This window comes from Vidua chalybeata, chromosome Z (assembly GCF_026979565.1).
Source record: "Vidua chalybeata isolate OUT-0048 chromosome Z, bVidCha1 merged haplotype, whole genome shotgun sequence".
In the NCBI taxonomy this organism is placed as follows: domain Eukaryota; kingdom Metazoa; phylum Chordata; class Aves; order Passeriformes; family Viduidae; genus Vidua; species Vidua chalybeata.
The window spans coordinates 30,503,675-30,522,951 of record NC_071570.1 but is presented as its reverse complement, the minus strand read 5'-3'; positions in this window follow the sequence as shown (position 1 = coordinate 30,522,951).

The following is a 19,277-nucleotide window of genomic DNA, read 5'->3' as shown; positions in this document are numbered from 1 at the left end:
ACTTCAGTTTTTTATTCTCACATATTTCTGCACAATTAAATTTTAGAGTTTTTTTCTGAAAAAAATCTGAATTCACAACTAGAGTAGTCTCTCCTCCCCAGCATGTCTGGGGGGTGTACGTTCTAAGGGTAGTAATACTTAGTATGTTCGGATGATTTAACCTATGGTCCCAATGTTTTTGTTTTGTGTCTAACTCATTCTGAGCTCAAATGCATTTTCTTTATTTGTCCCACTATTGATCTTGGTATCTGTAAGTGTCAGAGCACAGATTATCTTCTCTGAGGTAGCAGAACACTCCTAACACAGGAAAGGCACAAATTGTAAATGCCTAGTGTGAACTGATTCTGCAAGGCTGGATCTACAAGCCTGACTCCAAGAGGTGTCTCAGCAGCATGAAGTTGACACCTGCAGACATGAGGAGCAGGAGCATTCCCAGAAAGGCTTCCTCAAATCCTGCTCTGTAAAACTACTATATTAAAGTGGGATGTCCCGTGTCTACAAGAGAGATGAAGAAATCAAGTTTTCCAGGGTTATAAACTCTTCAATAAAGAAACAGTCAGTGTTTGTGTTCTAGAGTTCCTAATGCCATATGGAGACATCTATTTTCATCATTGGTGAAAACCATCATGGAAGAACACATCCGACTATGGTGGGCTAGAAATTGTACTGTACTGTTGTGGATTTACAGCAGAATTCAATCTGAATAGTGGTTTTGCCCTTCTATGTGCCTGTTCAAATGCTGTGTTCAAAAGAGGGATTTGATACTGCCTCTGTTGATACTAAATCAAAAACTCATTTGGCATCAGCTGCTTCAGATTAAATAAATTTGATTTGGAGTCACTAAATAAATTTGAAAAGACATATGCATTAATAGGAACAAGAGACTCTGAATATGATGCAAAAAGTCTTCCTGTGGGCATAAAAAGAAGCAGGAAAGAATTCCAGCACTCCTGCTCAGTGAAGTGGCTCCTGACTGAGTGTTGCACCAAGCAGCAACCTCCAGTCAGCTTCTGAATTGTGACGGGGTTGTGATGATTACCAGCATGAAGCTTTCATTCTGAGATGTCTGCCTTTTTCTGAGCTATATGGGTACTTGCATTTAATAGGGTAAGAAGCAGGTTTTGTGTTTGAGATTGAAGAAGTAGCCCTATCATGCAACTTCTTTACCTCCAGACAGCGGCCGTAAAGAGATTTTCATACATCGTTCTGTAGGAGGTCTAATGAATATGCATATACTGAAAGTACATTTACCTCTATTGCAGACAGACAGACAACTCTAATTGTTTTCCTAAATGACTGGAATTCATGCAGGCATGGTTGATGCAGGGCAGAGCTCATGTTAATAGGTTCTAGTGCTTGGAAAAGGAATACATCAGCATTGAACAAGCCAGACTCCAACAAGTTCCCAGAAGCCTGATGGATATTTAGCATTTACCTTAACTGTAACTTGAGCAAAACAGTCCAATATTTTTTCCCATTTCTGAATGTTTATTTTCTTATCCATGGAAAATGCTGCTATCTATATCCGTGTGTCTATTTTAAAATGCTTCCTTATGAAGTAACACAAGTAAACAACTTAAAAGCCAAAACTAGGAGTTTTATTGTGAAGATATTGTTGTGTAGAGGATAAGAAAAGAACATATTGCATAGAAAATGTCTTTGAAGGCCCTGCATGGCCATTCTGAAAAATTTGGAACAGTTGCAGGAAGAAATTGTGTCCTTAAAATTGACAAGCCTATTTGAGACATCATCTCATCTGCATTGAAAGTGAGTGCTGCAAGCAAAGCAGCCAACTTGCTTTTTACAAAATAAAATTTCACAACATGCTGGCACAAAAGCAACATGGTTTTCTGTGCAAATTTTAGCCTCCAATACATCAATCTGATATTTCAAATCAATGGAATTATTTTCTTGACAAATGTTTGGTGGACAAACTGAGAATAGGAGCAGGCAGAGGAACATTTCATTCCTATTAGCTCATTTGTAAACCAGGTGTGAGCTTGGAAAAATTATTGGTTATCCTGGTAATACTTTTACTTAGACAGTATAATTCTAATACCTTTAGAGAATAGGAACCTCCTTTACAGCAGTTGTTCTCAGGATGCTTTATAATTTCAAGTGCAGCCCAAGATAACAATTGACTTCAGCTAACACGTCTGTATCAATGCAAGGAGCCATCCCAGATAGGCTTACAGTAGGACACAGTTTGTTCAGGGTTATGAAAGCTGTTGGTGTAGCAGTGGACTTCATCAGAGCTGAAAATTCAAGGTTTCCTCACACATACATTGTACAGACTTTCTGCTCTAACTGTCCCTAGAGCAAAAATGTTTTGCAAGCAGAAAGATGATACTTTAATATGAAACACTATTCTGTAAAGTTTACTGCTAATGCACAAAAGGACTATTTGCATCTGTATGTATTACATTCTTAATGAAATATGTTTACACAGTAAATGTGTGTTACATTTTGTGCAAAGAAAGCACGCAGCTGATGAGAAAAGGATTCTGATGTATTTGGTATACCAGCATTTTAACAGATGAATGATTGTTTCTGTATAAGCCTTCTAACAGCAGTCTGACAGTCTGTTTTGTATCCCAGTGAAATCTGTGTATGACTGAGTTCTTCTAAAAATACCACTGTGTCCTAGAAGGCATTGAAAACCTTAATGTACTAAAAATTATGCCTACTTCAAAGAGTTTATATACAGTATTAGAAAAATAAAGTGGGCTTTTGTTTTCACTGACTTTTGCAGACAGCTGGAAGTAAAATTTCTAAACTACCTAATTGCTTAAAAATAATTTATTGGGGAAATTGCATTTCTTTATATGGTATCATTCCATTTTGATGTTGGATGATATGTTCAAAGGGATGAAATTGAGAGATTAAAAGGGATCTAACAGCAAGATATTCTCTTTGAGGAAATCTTAACTTTGCAACCTGGTCCAAAATATTGACAGGCATCATTCTCCTCAGGCTGCAGTCCCAACCACACTTATGTATTCTGTCTCCTACAGAGAAAAAGCTGTGGGGCTCTATGGGATTTTTGTGCTTGGAGCTTTAATCTGGGCTGTCCTATCAGACCATGACATGATAAGGAGACATGCAAAACAGTTGTTTGAGAGCATTTGCAATAATTTTAATAGTTAGAATTGAATTACTGTTATTAGAATTTCCAAAAAGTCATATCTGTTTGATTTAGGATGAAAGATAATATAATAAAAGTAAGATAATTGACGTGTAATGCATGGAGGATTCTTGTTTCATAACTCTAGAAAAATGATTTCTCAGCACTCAAAACATGAGCTTTTTAAAAAAAATTATTACTGTTAGAGTTTTAAATAGAGAGCGAGAGAGGAACTGATTCTGTGACTGAGTTTCTTAGATTAACTGCAGAAGAAAATTTGCATCTTTATTCCTCTGCCCAGCTGTTTTAGGAATCTCTGATGGAAAACTTTTTTTGGTAAAAGTCCAAGATGCTGAGATTTTAATGGAAAAAAAATATATTGCCTTTGACATAAAATTTGCCTTGATGAGTCAGAAAATTAGATGTAGTGTATGGGGCAATATTGATGGTTGAACATTGACAAATTGATACAGAAAACTGTAAAAAACACAACAAGAAAATTTTTCATCTGGAAAGGGGTAGCAGGAGCTACATTATTTGTTGGTAATGCTAATTTCTCATCTTTATACTGCTTACTCTTTTTACCTCTGTTCCTCTGTGGGTTGCTCCTGAGGCTCTAAAGCCACCTCTTACTTGCAAATGGAAATAAATTGACCATCTGACACCCGTGCTTTTTTCATCTGGTGCTTAAGATTTTTAGTCTTTAAAGTTGACAGAAAACCAAAAATTATAACCTTAGCTGCCAGGTAACATTTTGAAAACCTATATGTTCTTTCTGTCATTGAAAGGCATGCATTTTCCTATCAAGAAAATCCAGTAAAACGAATGCAAATGCACAATCATATTTGAGAAATTTTATTTTCATTTCAAAATTACAAAATACAAAAAGATTTCTTGGTAAATTGGAAGTATCAATATTAACTCTATGATATCATTACTGTACTGTAGCATTTCACAAGCTTTTATCTTAAAATTTTGATTACGTTTTATGAAGTAGCTCTTTTACTATCATTTTTAGTCCTGCTGTTCTACTGGTGATACATTACTCTGCTGTGTAACACCCCTCTTTCTGTGTCATTGGACCCAGTTCTGTGTCATTTAACATTTCCCTGGGAGATATGATTTGACATTCCATGATTATCACATTTTGTTTGCTTAATCAACCATAAATTTTGGAGTGTACAGAGCAGAAACCCTTGTTTCAGTTCATTATTTTTATATCTTCTGTGAGAGAATTGAGATGTGACAAGAAAAAAACTACTTGTCTTGATTTTCATCATACTTTTTCTATCAATGCTTACTAGAGGGAACCATTAATCTTCAGTTAGAAATTTAATCCCATGTTTTGCTATTGTACTTTCCACCTCCTTGCTGACCCCCCAGCTGAGCAAGTTCAGCTGCTTGCATTACTGGACCCTGAACCTGGCTGTGGAACCATCGTATCATGAGAACTCCTATTTTGGCCATCACACTTTTACCTACCATCAGTGCCCCAACCTGGTTCTTTCTGTTGCTCAGAAAACACTTATACAATATTCCACTAAAGTAAAAGTACTTCAAAGTTATTTATTTAGATTTTTTTGCTATTTTCAGTGTGCAGCCTTCTCATATCAATCTGTTTGGTAGCACTCTGGCTGGAGTTTCACTTCAACTCTCCTTTGAATAGGCGAGTCACAGCTCTTCTGGCCTTGGAGAGGTGCTGTGGTGAAAAAAAAAGTAAAAGGTAAAGGTAGGAGTGGCTGACCATTCATAGAACACAATGGTAAAACAATTAGGATTTGAAGGGACCTTAAAGAGCATCTAGTTCCAACCCCTCCACCATGCACAGAGAAGCCAGATTGCTCATGGTCCCATCCAGCCTGACCTTAAACACTTCCAGGGATGAGGCATCCACAATATTTCAGGCTATTTTGTTCAAGTGCTTTGCAACCCTCTGATCAAAGAACTTCTTCACACCTATTCTAAACCTTCCTTTTTTCAGTTTAAAACCATTTCCCCTTGTTCTGCCACTATAAAATGTCTCATATAAATGGTCCCTCTCCCTAATTTATATAAATTTCCTTAAAGTACTGAAAAGATAAAATGAGGTGTCCCTGAAGCCTTTTCCTCTCCTTTCTGAACAACCACAGCTCTCTCAGCTTAGCTGTCTCAACCTATCTGACTAATCCTAAAGACTCAGAAATATGTTTTACAGGAATTTACTCAGAACCAGCAGTAAGTCACTCAGCGTGCTATGTCCTGCTTGGCATTCAAGAAGTATATGCTTCTTCACAGAGTTAAATAAACTGGCAGAGAGAGATGTTGGCTTTTTCCACCTGAAAGTAGTGGGCTTCAAATGTCTCACTGCAGCCATTGAAAGTTCATCATCAAGACCTGAAAACAAGGTTCTTGCATTGCACTGTGGCATTTTCAATCTTTCTTTGAGACTTTGATCTTCTCCTTTTGCTTTTTTTTTTTTTTAACTGCTATTTCATTCCTCATTCATTTAGCAATTGCATTGATCTCTGATACTCATGCTTATGATTCTTGGGTGTTGTTTCAACTAATAAAAAAAATTGTATATTGTGAAAAAAAGATATTTGGGAAAGTTTAAAAAAGGAAGCTTTCTGGTGAAGAGTAATCAAGTGGAAAAGACAGCCAATATGTTTTTGTTCCTTGATAGAAATATTAATTTCTCCCAGTTGCATTAGTTTTTTCATTTGTATATAGTTCTCTGACCATTTTTCTTTGCTTATAAGTCTCAAACCTGAATAAAAGGGAAATTTCATTTGGATAGGGCTAGGATGTTAGTTTTTCAGAAAGTTGGATATGTTCAGACAACACTCAGAATTATTATCCCCTTGAGCTACTGGAATCAAGAGAAAGCAGAAACCTTAAATTTTGAGAGGTGATTCTGAGATTACAGCTCCTGAAAGTTCTATATTTGATTGAATTATTCATGGTTAATTCAGATATTTAGTATGAACCTGCTAGATACAGAATGTACACTTCTAACTGTTCAGTCTGCAAATCACAGCTTGGTTTGTCTTAGTCTCAGAGAAAGATTAATGCAGTTTTGATTAAAGTATGTTTAAGTTTCTCCTCTTGGACTGATTGATTTTTCTTGCAGTTTCAAAAGGAACTTCTCAGGCCAATCAAAAATATTCAACATTCAAAATAAAGTTGAAAATTATTTTAAATAGAATGAAATACAGCATTTTGCATAAGATGATTCACATGTATTTTAAATTTCATGTTAAAGCACACTAGAAAGGGTAAAAATACTTCCTCAGATTAGTAAAATGAACTGCTTCAACTGGAAAATGTTAATACTTAGCAGGCTTCAGAATTCTTCTTCCTTGCCGTCCTACCTTTTCTCTGAAACAATGTAAAGATCATACATTTTCTAAGAATTCTGCTGCTTGCCAAACTCTCATTTTAAATGAAAAAGTTTGATCATCATCTTTGCTATGTATTTGTCTATTTAAATTATTTTATGTATAATAAATAGAAAAAAAATTATTAAAAATATTATATGAATAATTTTTGTAACTTACTTTACATGTGCTACAGCATTAAAGAATAAAATCTCAACACATTATCATCAGCTTTTTTAACCTGGCTTGTATTACAACTTTTATCTGAAACAATATTTCCTAATCTCTCTGTAGAGTAATCAACTGTCTACATGGGTTTTTTTTCTGTTCCTGCTATGTGGTCAAAGCAAGTCCGATCAAGTTGCTGTGGACCTGAGATCAGACTATAAAAAAGCAGAATCCACGGATTCCCCAGGCAACATCAAATCTGGCACTAGAATTTATCTCCTCTAGTTGAACATCTTGTTGCCCCAAACTTGAGTGAGTTTCTGGATTCAGTGGAGAAAGGAGCCTTTTGGCATTTCTACCACTTGTTTGTTGAAGGTATTTTATGCTAAATTTATCAAACAAGGAAAGGCTTAGAACCATGACACCATGATTAGACATTAATATAATTATGAAGAATTTCTCAGCATCGGATGATTTTCCAGCCCCCTTTCTTGTCCTGATTTGTGTTGATTTGTCCCTGTGATAATTCTTCATTTGCAGGACACATTTAGTGCAATGATTTTTCTATGGTTCCTTATCTTTTTATGATCATTGCATAACGTATAAATAATAATTTCTCTTCATACCTTAGAAGATGTTACTTATGAGAGGGTGTTGCATGCATTTGTTTCAGAGGCTACAAAAGAAGATAGTGTTTCTCACTGCCATCATTTTGAAATATTGGACTCTTCAAGGGCCATAAAAAATAAAAGCCTCTAGAAACAATTTTGGGTTTCAGGTTTTGTGGGTTGTTTTCCTGAGTAGCCATGTCCATGCAGAGAATGGATAAAGCAGGATTTCTTGCATTGCATCTCTGACCTCTTCAGAGGCATATGTTTTTCTTCTTTTCAACTACATCATCTTTCTGACTGTCCAGCAACGCTGATATGCTGTTTAGCAGATAACATGAGATACTAAAATGGTAGGCACATGGTAATCAAAACTCATATGTTCCAATTAACATAGCTTCTGCCTGGGATTAACTATCCTTCGTGGATAGCTCTTTCACAAGAGTATTTTCAAGCATGAAATGTATAATCTATGATATTGGGAGATGTGGTGCTACACAGCACAGAGGTTGAGAGATTTAAAGCTGAAATGGAAGTGAGATTGTTGTGGTAAGCACAAAATGTGCTTACCACAATTGTCTTGCCTCTGCAGTCTGGATCAGTACCATTAGTGGATCACTATCTTTACTTTCAGATTTTTCTCCACCTGACATGGCTTCAACAGAATGCTAAGTATGATGGCTGATCATAACAGGTAAAATTGGAAGCTTTTCTTTTCTTATTTGTACAACTGTTAAATGCGCTCCCAAAGGAATTGGTCCTTCTATTCCTGCAACAAAAATCTAGGATTCAAGATTAAAGTTCATATGTGCCATTCATTCCCATCGTATCTTCCTGAGAGGCCCATACAGGTGACTGCTGGCTTTATGTCAGCAAAGTCCTTCCTGCCCTAGATGGTCTTGATCCCAAGTCAGATCTGTTTCTCCGTCCAGACACTTACTCTGTGCTTGTAGTAAAAATCTAGCCATCCTTGCTGTGTTACTTGGCCTCCTGCACTAGGGAGATATCTCACTGTCTTGTCTCATAATAGCTCAGAATATTTTTAATAATGAAAAATAACCCATCATGGGCTCTTCCTTTCTTTGAAGGACATTGAAGGGGAAGTAATGGAAATGGGATACATTACAGAGAGAGAGACTGAGAGTAGGGGAATGGGAAGTTTTTAAGAGACTTCAGAAGGCAGGATCCCACCTTCTGCCCAAAAACAGCCTTCAGGCTGCTACGAGACAACATTACACTGGGACTACAGACCCTCTACTCTACCTTTCCTCAAAGCACCTATGAAAAAGTTATCATCCTCTATTTTTCACACAAGTACCTATGACAGAAGAATATAAACAAGGCTGAGTATTTCACAGTGTCCCAGCTACTGATAAAACTCCTGTTTCTTCTGGCACATTTCAAACTACCAGAATTACTACTATCAGTGCTTATAGGAATGTTATATATTCAAGAAAGACTGCTGGTAGAATATTTGTTAACTAAAAAATCAATTCTGTGTTTTGCAACACTACTGCCAAAAATCATACCAATTGCTCAGAACTAAATGTAATTTTCCCTCTAATTGTGAATCAGATGCACAAGGCTCACTAAAACCAGTAAATTTCTTAATGAGAAATTGAAGGAGTCAGAAACATTTCCATAATTTTTTTTTACCATAGGAAAATTCAGGTGGCTCAGTCTAGATCCTTTATTGGAATATATTTGCTTCAACAAAACTCAGCTCCAGAATATTTCATGGTTAAGACATTTTAATATATTTTGTTGTTGTTGTTGACCATTTTTCTAGTTTTCATTATTTGCACTCTGTATTAGAATTACATGCTAAACGCCAAAGTCATATTCTTGATGAGAAGAAAGCTTGTTTTCTAGCTAGTTTTTATCAAACCTTAAGGCAGTCTTTGAAATTTAATAAATTCAATTTCACTTCGAGAAAGGGAACAGATATATAAGTACAGCAAGATAGATAAGCTTCTTTTAACTAGAATTTTACTTTCTTTTTATCATGATGATTTTGTATATTTTGGTAGGTACAAAGAATATTAAAAAACATACAGCATCTGATTAGGGATCATTATCTGAACATAGCATTAGAACAAACCACTTCTTACTGCATATCTTAGCATTTTTTATTTTACTTTGTATTTCCATTTCAAAGGATGCTTCCATTTAAATCATATTAATATGTCTTAATAACTTTTTATTCTTTACTACTTCACCTCCTTAGTGTTCAGCATAAGCAGCCCAACTCTATCTTATTTCATTCTGCTTCAGCAACTTTTTAAATCTCCTGTCACAGACAGTTTATGTTTTTATTGGTGCTTCTCTTATCAGGATTTACTTTAATATAAAATTAACTGGAAAAGAAAATTGCATGCTCCTGCTTCATTAGGAAGATTATTTTTTAAAAATATGATAATTCAGGGCACAAGTGAAGAAATTCATCCTGATCTAAATGAAGTGATCCAGAAAGTAGCTATTTTTACATAGTTTGAAAGTACATTCAATCACTCATATAGCCAGATTGTACCCTCTCCAAAACTTGTTAATAATCCAGCATCTCAGTTATGGTTTAATAACTGAGATAAACCAAAGGACAGCTATAATCACCAGAATTAACAAAAATAATAAGAAAGATTACTTTAGTATTTAAGCTTAGGAGCATTAAATCACATGGTAAATTTAAAATAGCATGAAAAACCAAAGTATAGATTTTCTTACTGAGACATACATGCTATTCATATTTCTAATTTTAATTTAATTTTCTTCTTTACACTGTGAACAAATAACCCCTTTTGATGACTCACACTTTTTTTTTAATGAAGTCTGCTGTTGACCTGTATAAGCCATTAATATGTTACATGTACTGTCAAGATGGAGTAATTCACATGTCACATGTCCTCGATGTGTAATTCATAGAAAGATGGAATAAGTTGAAATCCCAAATATCTCCAGGAGTATTGAGGTATTGGAGGAAATCCTAGTTATATTCACTTCTTGAGCCACCAGGCAAATCCAAAATAAGAACACAGACATAAGACAGCTGGATATCCCTAGCTTCTCAGCAGCTTTATTGAAGATTTATTTTCATATCTAGATATAATAACTGTTTTGCATAAGAGACACTAGTTCCTAGTCTTAATGCACTGCTGGAATATATATTCTTCTTTTATAGCATAGAAACTTCACACTGAGGCAGGACTTTCTTGATATGTGGGTTGATCACATTTCTGCAGAGATTACAATGGTAGAGAACATGCATCATAATTGCTATAAAAGTAAACACTGATCTTTGAAAAGTCTTTTCACAGTTCCTTATAGAAAATTGTTATAATTTTAAAATAGGGGTGCCAGAAGAGCTAGCAGATGACAGCGTAAGCAAGCACATAATTACCTCCAAAGAATCAATAACTGAATCCATAAAGTTAAGGGATCCTCTTGTAGGTCGTGTTTGTGTCCCAGCATGCACTTAAGTCTCATATTTTCAGTCAGAAATATAATGGTAAAATAGATATCTTCTACTACTGCCAAAATGTCAGATGTCAGCTCACAGATGAGAGCCAGGGTATTTGTTCTTTAGCCTGACAGAAATATTACTGTCAAAGAATGGAGACTAGATGCAAAAGGACCAATTTGCATTTTTGTTAAAAAACAAGACTATACTAGAACAAAAAAATAATATAATGTCACTAACACAAAGAGACCATGGTTATGCTTTATTCAGAAGGAAGGTACTTAAAAAAACAAAAGAAAAAGAAAAGAAGAAAAGGAGAAAGAATATGCATATCTTAGAATCCTTTTTCTATTAAAAAAAATGCAGTCATTCAATACCATTAAACCATCCACTATCAGTGCAAAGAAGAAAATAAGTACAAGAAGTCTAGACCTCATTGCTCATTGATCTGATGAAAAACAGGCCCCTAGTATTATATGCCTTGGTTTACCTAATTCATATCTCATGTTTAATAGGACTGTTATGTCTGGCCAAAATTCTGCAAAAATAAGGTCTAAGGATTTGCAAGCACTCAGTAGTTAAAAAAAAAAAAAAAAAAAAAAGAGAAAAAAAAAAGCCTCACAAAGAAACCCCACACATAAAAGAAAAAAACCCCAAAACTAAAACCAACAACAACAACAAAATAACCCTTTCATTTCCATTCAGCTACTCTGTGAAATATTCTGTGAGTTCTGAGGGACAAGTTTTAAAGATAATGACCTGTGGAGGAAAAGGGACCACTAGAATAGTACTATTTTTGCTAAACAATGAATTAGTACATTTTTCTAGATGCCAGACTTCTGTATAGTTAACTGTTTAATGTTTTCTCATTTTCTTGATATTGAAACTGCATAGATACAGCAGTGACAATTTCAAATAAACAACTTTGCATATTCTGATACAGTAAATATATTCTCCTATGATTTGTATTCTTAACACATACTGATTCAAATGGTGTTTTGGTCAGTCATTTTTTTTTTACTACATAATGTAGTTACAGAGAGGTAATCTGAAAAGCTAAATTGATGTTTGTGATATTCTTGGCCAGAAAACTAAGACAAAATGGTTTTCTCATAGATCTAAAAAGCACAATTCAGTAAAAGTTATTGAGGTTTTATAAGTTTATTACTGATTTTCTCCCACATGTCAGATGTGAAATTCAGTGTCTGTTTTTAAAAATATATTAACATTTGTTTGGGAATTTTTGTTTAGGGAGGAGTCAGATAGCAATTACAATAGCTCTAAAGAAAAACCTGTGTGTTGTCTGGCATTTAGTTACAGTCTATCCCTGCCACCCATTTCTTAGACCAACAATATGACCTAGGCAGGGAAAGCAGTTTCTTTTGCTTGGGCGTTGACTTAAACATGAGAACCCTTGGAGGAAAAGGATGAAAGATGGAAGTTTCAAACTCTCCCATTGTACAGAAATCTTTCGGGAAGGACTTTCAACCCAAACATAAGTCATGAAGTTTTCCATTTCCCTTTCTTATCCCAGAGAGGCCAATTCTTATAAAGGCTGAGTAAAAACTAATTTTTAGGGCAGGAAAGAAAAGCTGAATGAGTGTGAAAGCTAGCAGAATCCCCATGAGTTTTAGTTTGGGCAAAATTGGGCAGGTTCCGTAGCAGATAAATATGATCCTTCTGATTCAAGCACTATTGATTGTATGGAATGGCTCTAAAACAAGAAATCTTTAGTTAAAAGTTTGCTCTTTCAGAAGGAGAGAGAGGATTTGAGCTATGATCATCCCATGTCAGGTGATTTCTCCAAGCACAATCTGATGAGTAAAGTGGAACTAAATGCAGGGAGATTGGGTTACCCCTAATTAATTTGAGTTCAGAAACTTTGAGGATCCTGCTCAGAGGTATACCCAGTAATCTATAGACAGCAAATTTCATCCATCCTGTAATTAGCTGAGATGGGTGGATATTAGGTGTGAGATAATTATGAAATCACTAAGTAGTTAAAAAGCTGAAGACATTTGGGCCCCTTGGAAGGATTGGGACAGGGGGAGGGATTTACTCTAGAAGAAGGCAAAAGTTGTGAAGATCTAAATTTTATGCAAAAGTACCTGAATCTCTATTTGATTTTTGAGGATTAGCCCAGTAGAACCAAAGTGATATTTTCAATTTAAATTAGTGGTTCCCATGCAAGGCTTTAATCTCAAAACACTTGAGAACTGGTGTCAGGAAGAGGACCAAAAAGTGGGACTGCAGAAATTCTTCATGTTCATGCCTCATGTCTAAAGCCAATGGAAGGATCCATGGAATAGGAATAAAACATCGGTAAGGGCTTTTGAAAATCACACCAGAACTGTTTGCAAAAAGATGTAACAGATGGAATCCCATAAACTGATTTGTTTAGTAAATTTCAAGTAAAGGCCATTCACAAAAGGAAAGAGGATAGTGTGTTTTCTTTTGAAGAGTTTGTTTTTCTTTTAAAGATGAAGACAAACTTGCTGCAGAAGTTCAGATCAAAATAAGTATGTGCCATTCAGCAAATAACATAGAGTTGAAGATAACCTACAGTCTGAAATTATGATGTTATAGCAGATAGCCATTTTGGATTCCTTTCATTCATTACACAATATTCTACTCCTATTTCATAGCTACTTTTATTCTGATAACTTGCCTTCTGAGCAGCAGAATAAAGAGTGACCACTTTATTCCCATATGATTTCCAGTGATTGCGATTAACTTTTCTACCCAGAAGACAGCTTTCTCTCTAATCATAGCCAAAACTGCAGTTGGTCCGCCCAGAAACCCTTGTTTGTCTAGTAATGATGGTACTAGATTATACTGAATTGTAACTTGATTATACTGAATTGTCTCTAAAATTTTAACTGATTTTTTTTTTTAATTTCTCTAATTCTTTTACAAGAAGGACAATTTTCTTAGAGTGTAGGTGATCATCTTGCAACATTGTTGCATCCTGGGATTGGGTTTTAAGGGTTCTTATTTGTGTTAGCTAGACGAGTCCTGTGTACCCCCACACTTCCCCCGTGTCACTCCCCTCCCTGCGGTGTCTGGCCCCATGCTGCCTGCTGTTGGGCTTTCCCCTCTGCCGCTCCTGTGACCACTCCCCCATCCGGCCCCGGGAACCCCCGTGTCCACTGCCCCATCCCCACAATCCCACTCAGCCCAAGGCTTGGTGTCCGCCTCTGCGGTTCCCTGATTGGTCACTGTCCTACGTCATCATCGCATCACCCGCACGGATTGGGGGTGGCATCTGCCCTCCCTATCACATCCTCTATATCATCCTGCTCCCTCCCGGGTACCGGTGCCATTTCCCCCACATGGAGTGGGAAGCGCGGGTTGCTATCCCCCACCGCAGCTCTCAGCGACAATAAAGAAAGAGAGAACACCGCAAATGGTGCTCAACAGTGGGGCCTGACCCAGCAGAGTCACCCTGCACAGACAGAGACTCACCGCGAAGCACCAGGAGCCATGTGGGGAGCCACCGGCGCGCGGCCACGCCACCACTTACAGCTGCCACCGCTGAGCCGAGCATGCATATTCCACACGGAGTGCTGCTGCGCAGGCGCAGAGCCGCGACGGAACTGTGCTTTGTGTTTGACTGAAAATGGGAGAGAAGACTCCCCCAGAGTAGGTCAGTGAACTCCCTGCCACCCACGAGGGAGCACATGGATGCTTTTCCCCGCGTGGGAGGGGAAGTGAAACTCTTCACGGCCACAAAGAGCCAAAGAAGAGAAATTTCCTCGGACAAGGACCCCAGTGGCAGCTTTTTGTTTACAGAGATCCCAGTTTGGTGAGTACTAGCTATGGGAGGGTACCCAGGCTATACTCTCCTTCACTTGGGTGGGCTTTACCGCGCTTCTGAGGGTACAGAACATGCAGTGCGCAGCGTGAGCGGTGGCCGCCGGGATCTTTCGCTTTTTTTTTGGTTTTTTTTCCTCTTTTTCTGCACCAGGGGTGAGGTGGTGGGTAGAAGTAGCATGGGAACCGTGCTATCTGCTGACCAGAAGGAATTTTATACCCTACTTAAGGGAACTCTATTGGTCAACAGCCCCTACTCCAAAAGTTTGCTTAAACAGTCCTTCCCACGCGTACCCATGGGGGACACTCGCAAAAAAGAGTTCTGGGAGCAGGTGGGAGTGAAATTGGCGGAGGGGATCGAATGCAGGGATCCCTCTGTGAAAGATTCCTTTGCCACCCTCCATTTGCAGATTTCAGAGTTGTTAAAAGCAGAATCCGCACGAGAAGCGAGCAGGGAGGGGAAAGAGCCATCGTACAATAATGTTGTTTCCCCTGAACATGTTTCCCCATCTTCCTTTCCTACCCCTTCTTCCCCTAATACAGGTGGGCGGGGGGGTACTCTGCTGTTTTAAGGCGCAGGGCAGCCCCACAAGCATGGGCCGTGCTCCTGGCTCCCCTAAGCTCCCCTGGCCCCCCTGCCTTAGCGAAATTGGCCACTTCGCTGAGGAACTGACCCTAAACCCCTTTCCCAATCCTTTTCTCCCTGCTGAAAATCCCGGTTCTAGAGCTGCCCCACGCTGCTCTGTTTCTTTAAACCCCTTTCTATGTTCTCCTGAAGAGGCCAAGGCAATGTGCTCGATCCCTTTGTCTTCCCAAGATTGAGGGCAGTCACATGGCAGGGCCTCTTCTTCCACAACCCCTTTCTGTTCTTTGTTCCCAGTGTCCCCACCTTAACCCAACCCCCACCTGCCTCCCTGTGGGTGTGGGCCCCACCCCCTCGGGAGGTCAAGTTACTCCCTCACCCATTGTTCCCCCTCTTGTGGGCATTCCCTCGAGTCCTTTGCATGTCCTCCCTGCTGAGTCATCGACCCCATCCTCCCCCACCGAGGAGAGCTCTGCCGTCTCCGCCCCGCTGCCTGAGGGAGGCAGCCCCCGTCCTGCTCCCCGCACCCTGTCCCCATCTTCCCATGGGCCCCGGAGAGCTGGGCAGGAGGGAGCGGGGGGAGGGACGGAACCCCTATCCCCATCTTCCCATGGGCCCTGGAGAGCCGAGCGGGAGGGAAGAGGAGGGGGGGGAATTGGAGCCCCTGCCTCCAAGTTCCCATGGTTCCCGGAGTCCCGGAAGAGAGGGAAGAGGAGAGAGGGGGGAGCAAAAGCCCCTGACTCTGCAGTCCCATGGTTCCTGAAGACCCGGGAGGGAGGGAAGCAGGGGGATGTGGGTCTCTGAGCATTTTCCAGATTCTGTGGAATGGGTCGAGCTGGCAGGTGAGAGGCATGGGGAGGGATCGGAGGTTCAGGACAAGTCTGTGTCGGAAGCAGCATCCATGAACACTGACACACAGCTTGAGATCCCTAAAAGGCCCAGAAGCCATGTGGCTGCCTTGGATGCTGTGCCTCCAAAGAACGCTGGTCCAAGACAGCCTCCATCGAGACGCCAATGCTTCCACTGTAATTGGAGAGGTCATTTTGTCATTCAATGTCCATTTTTGGACAGGGCACCCCCAGGGACAGTGGGAGGGGTGAGAGGGGGGGAGGGAGAGCCCATTCCCCCAAAAAACTGAGAAAACAACGCGCATCTGCCTCGCGTGAAGATAAAAATAAGACAGGCCTCAGCACCTTAAGGGGAGCTGTGATTTATCACGTAATTGTGCAGGTGGTAGTTCAAAACATCAGGGTGCCTGTGAGTGCGGCAGATGACCCCACCAATCGGGGGGTTGCATCAAACTGCAGGCGATGCAAAAAGAAAAAGGATCCTACGATCTCCTTAAAAAATGCTTTTCCCCAAAGCCCCAGAAAAACTTTCCAGCCACCCCAGTCTGTGTGTGTCCCAAATCCCCATGTTTGTAATAAAGCTGTCCCAGTTCCCCTATCCCTAAGCACCCAGGGAAGAACCACCCCAGCATCATTGCAGCAGGCCCTCTCCATCTGCAAAGGGCAGCCATTGCAGCAGCTGAAACGCCAAGAGCAGAAGCTGAGTGAAGAAGCAGTCAGATGGGCAGTGAAGAAGATCAAGCAGCCATTCTTCTTTTTTATATTTTGAAAAAGAGGGAATTGTTGCATCCTGGGATTGGGTTTTAAGGGTTCTTATTTGTGTTAGCTAGCCGAGTCCTGTGTACCCCCACGCTTCCCCCGTGTCGTTCCCCTCCTCGCGGTGTCTGGCCCCATGCTGCCTGCTGTTGGGCTTTCCCCTCTGCCGCTCCTGTGACCACTCCCCCATCCGGCCCCGGGAACCCCCGTGTCCGCCACCCCATCCCCACGATCCCACTCAGCCCAAGGCTCGGTGTCCGCCTCTGCGGTTCCCTGATTGGTCACTGTTCTATGTCATCATCGCATCACCCGCACGGATTAGGGGCGGCATCTGCCCTCCCTATCACATCCCCTATATCATCCTACTCCCTCCCGGGTACCGGCGCCATTTCCCCCACATGGAGTGGGAAGCATGGGTTGCTACCCCTGCCACCGCAGCTCTCAGTGACAATAAAGCCTTCCTGCCTTCCTCGTGGGTGATCTGGACATTCCTTCACTCTTTACCTCGGATCCTGTAGCACAGGTGACAGAACCCAGCAGACCCCAACCCGCGTGCCGGTGCCAGCGGCACGTGGGAGACAAGTGGCAAACCCAGAAGTCCGGGGGGAGGCGGCGCCAGAGGGCATCAGAGCTGCCCAGGACCAGGGAGAAAGAGAGAACGCTGCACAACATAATTTCTCAGTGTAAGATAAAAAGCTACACATGTATTAATTTTTTGCAAGGATAGAATCACCTGTGCTTGGTATAGTCATAGAGGATCTATAATTTGTATTACTATATCTGAAACTGATTATAAGTGTATCAACAGTTATGAAGGTCTCATGTATCAACAAGGATTATATAATATTATCTTTAATTCTCAAAAATCATATCTAAACTTCAGTGGTTACATTCAGAAAAGCGCTTATCAACACTTAGTCTGAAGGTGAGAAGGAAAACTGAAGCCATGTGCCTAAAAAGGTCAGATTTTTTCATGTGGTTCCTTAGAAGTAATTGAAGAAATAATTGAGAAATGCAGTAAACACAACCTGAGAAGTAGAAACTAACCTCTTTACATTGCAACATTGCAACTCTGCTGCAATTGAACTATCTTGTACCAGGACCAAAACATTTAATCTTTCTGACTTCATTTCAGCATAGTCAAGAATAGGCTGAATTGCAGTACCAGTGACAACTGACACTGTAAATACTTCATTCTGGTTGTCAGCTGATTCAATTGAAGCACTTCTTTCATTGGTTATTGGTTTCTTTGCCCCACATTGGGCCCCTCCCTGGGGGTTCCCTTGTCTGGGGAATCCCTCCTGGAGAAGTTCTGTGTCAGGAAAAGGAGATGCACAGGACTTTTTCAGTCTTCAGCTTCTTGTTTATTGTTACCTAAAGATTTTCATGCCATCTACACCAGACTCTGCATGATGGAAAAGCACTTAAAAAATGGCTAACAATCTCTTGTTACAAGGTCTTTTAAGACAAAGCTATCCAATTAAGAAATGACACCTAGATTATTTTCCCTTTTAACCCAATAACTGATCCCTCTAAGCCCACAATGGGGACTTTTCTGTCCAATTAGAAGACATCACCCAAATTCATGAAGAAAGAAGAAGAAGGCAAAGAAGAACAACCTGCCTCCCCCCTAAAACCTCCATCTTGTTTCCATCTACAATATACTAAAAATCCCAAAACCTAAATTTCTCACCCAAATGACATGCCATACTATTCTCTATAATCTATTTCACACTTTTGTGGACTCTAGTCTATCTTGGAGTCTTGAAAGCTTTCTTCCTGAATAAGGGTCAAAGTCAGTGCTTCTTTGGGGGTCAGGTCCTCTCAGAGCAGACAGAGAAATATTCTCTGTACCCTGGGTTCCCACAATTGGTCATGTTTCCAGACATTGTTATTTTTGGAAGTATTTCTTTTTAATGACATATAAAGAAAATCTAAGAAATACCTAATAAAGGGATCACTCCAAAAGTAAGAACTAGCATCTGAACTTGAAGACAAGAGAGAAAGAGAAACATTAGCAGTGAACAGAGAAGAATATTCCAGTTTGAACACAAGGTCTTTGTCTTGTTTTATAGGAGGACATAATATTAATAACTCCATAGTCTGCATCAGACCAAATGGAGATGGAATTTGATTTAACAACCCCACAAATGTGGACAAATAACTAATCTCATCCTCTTGCTCCCATATAGAAAACATATGTAACATATAGAAAAACTATTCACAGACTTTTAAGTGCTTTTTAAAGTAAGCAGGTATTTTTGCTTTTTATAGAGAAGGCAAGAGCAAAGCAAGTAGCTTGAGAAGATTCATATGCAATCATAAAATCAGCTAAACTTTGGGGATTCTGAAAGAAGGAGAGAAGAGCAGTTGTTTAAAACTGAACATAGAAGGATGGAGTTGATACTAGAAGGCATGTGCCAAAAGGCTGTGAAAAGTTAGAACCCATGGTATACTCTTGATTAGTGTGGGATATAGCCCTTTGTTCCTTCATTTAGATGTTCAGAAATACCTTAGATTCAGAGGATTGGGCAAATAGAATGCCTAGGTGTTATAGGAGCATTTCC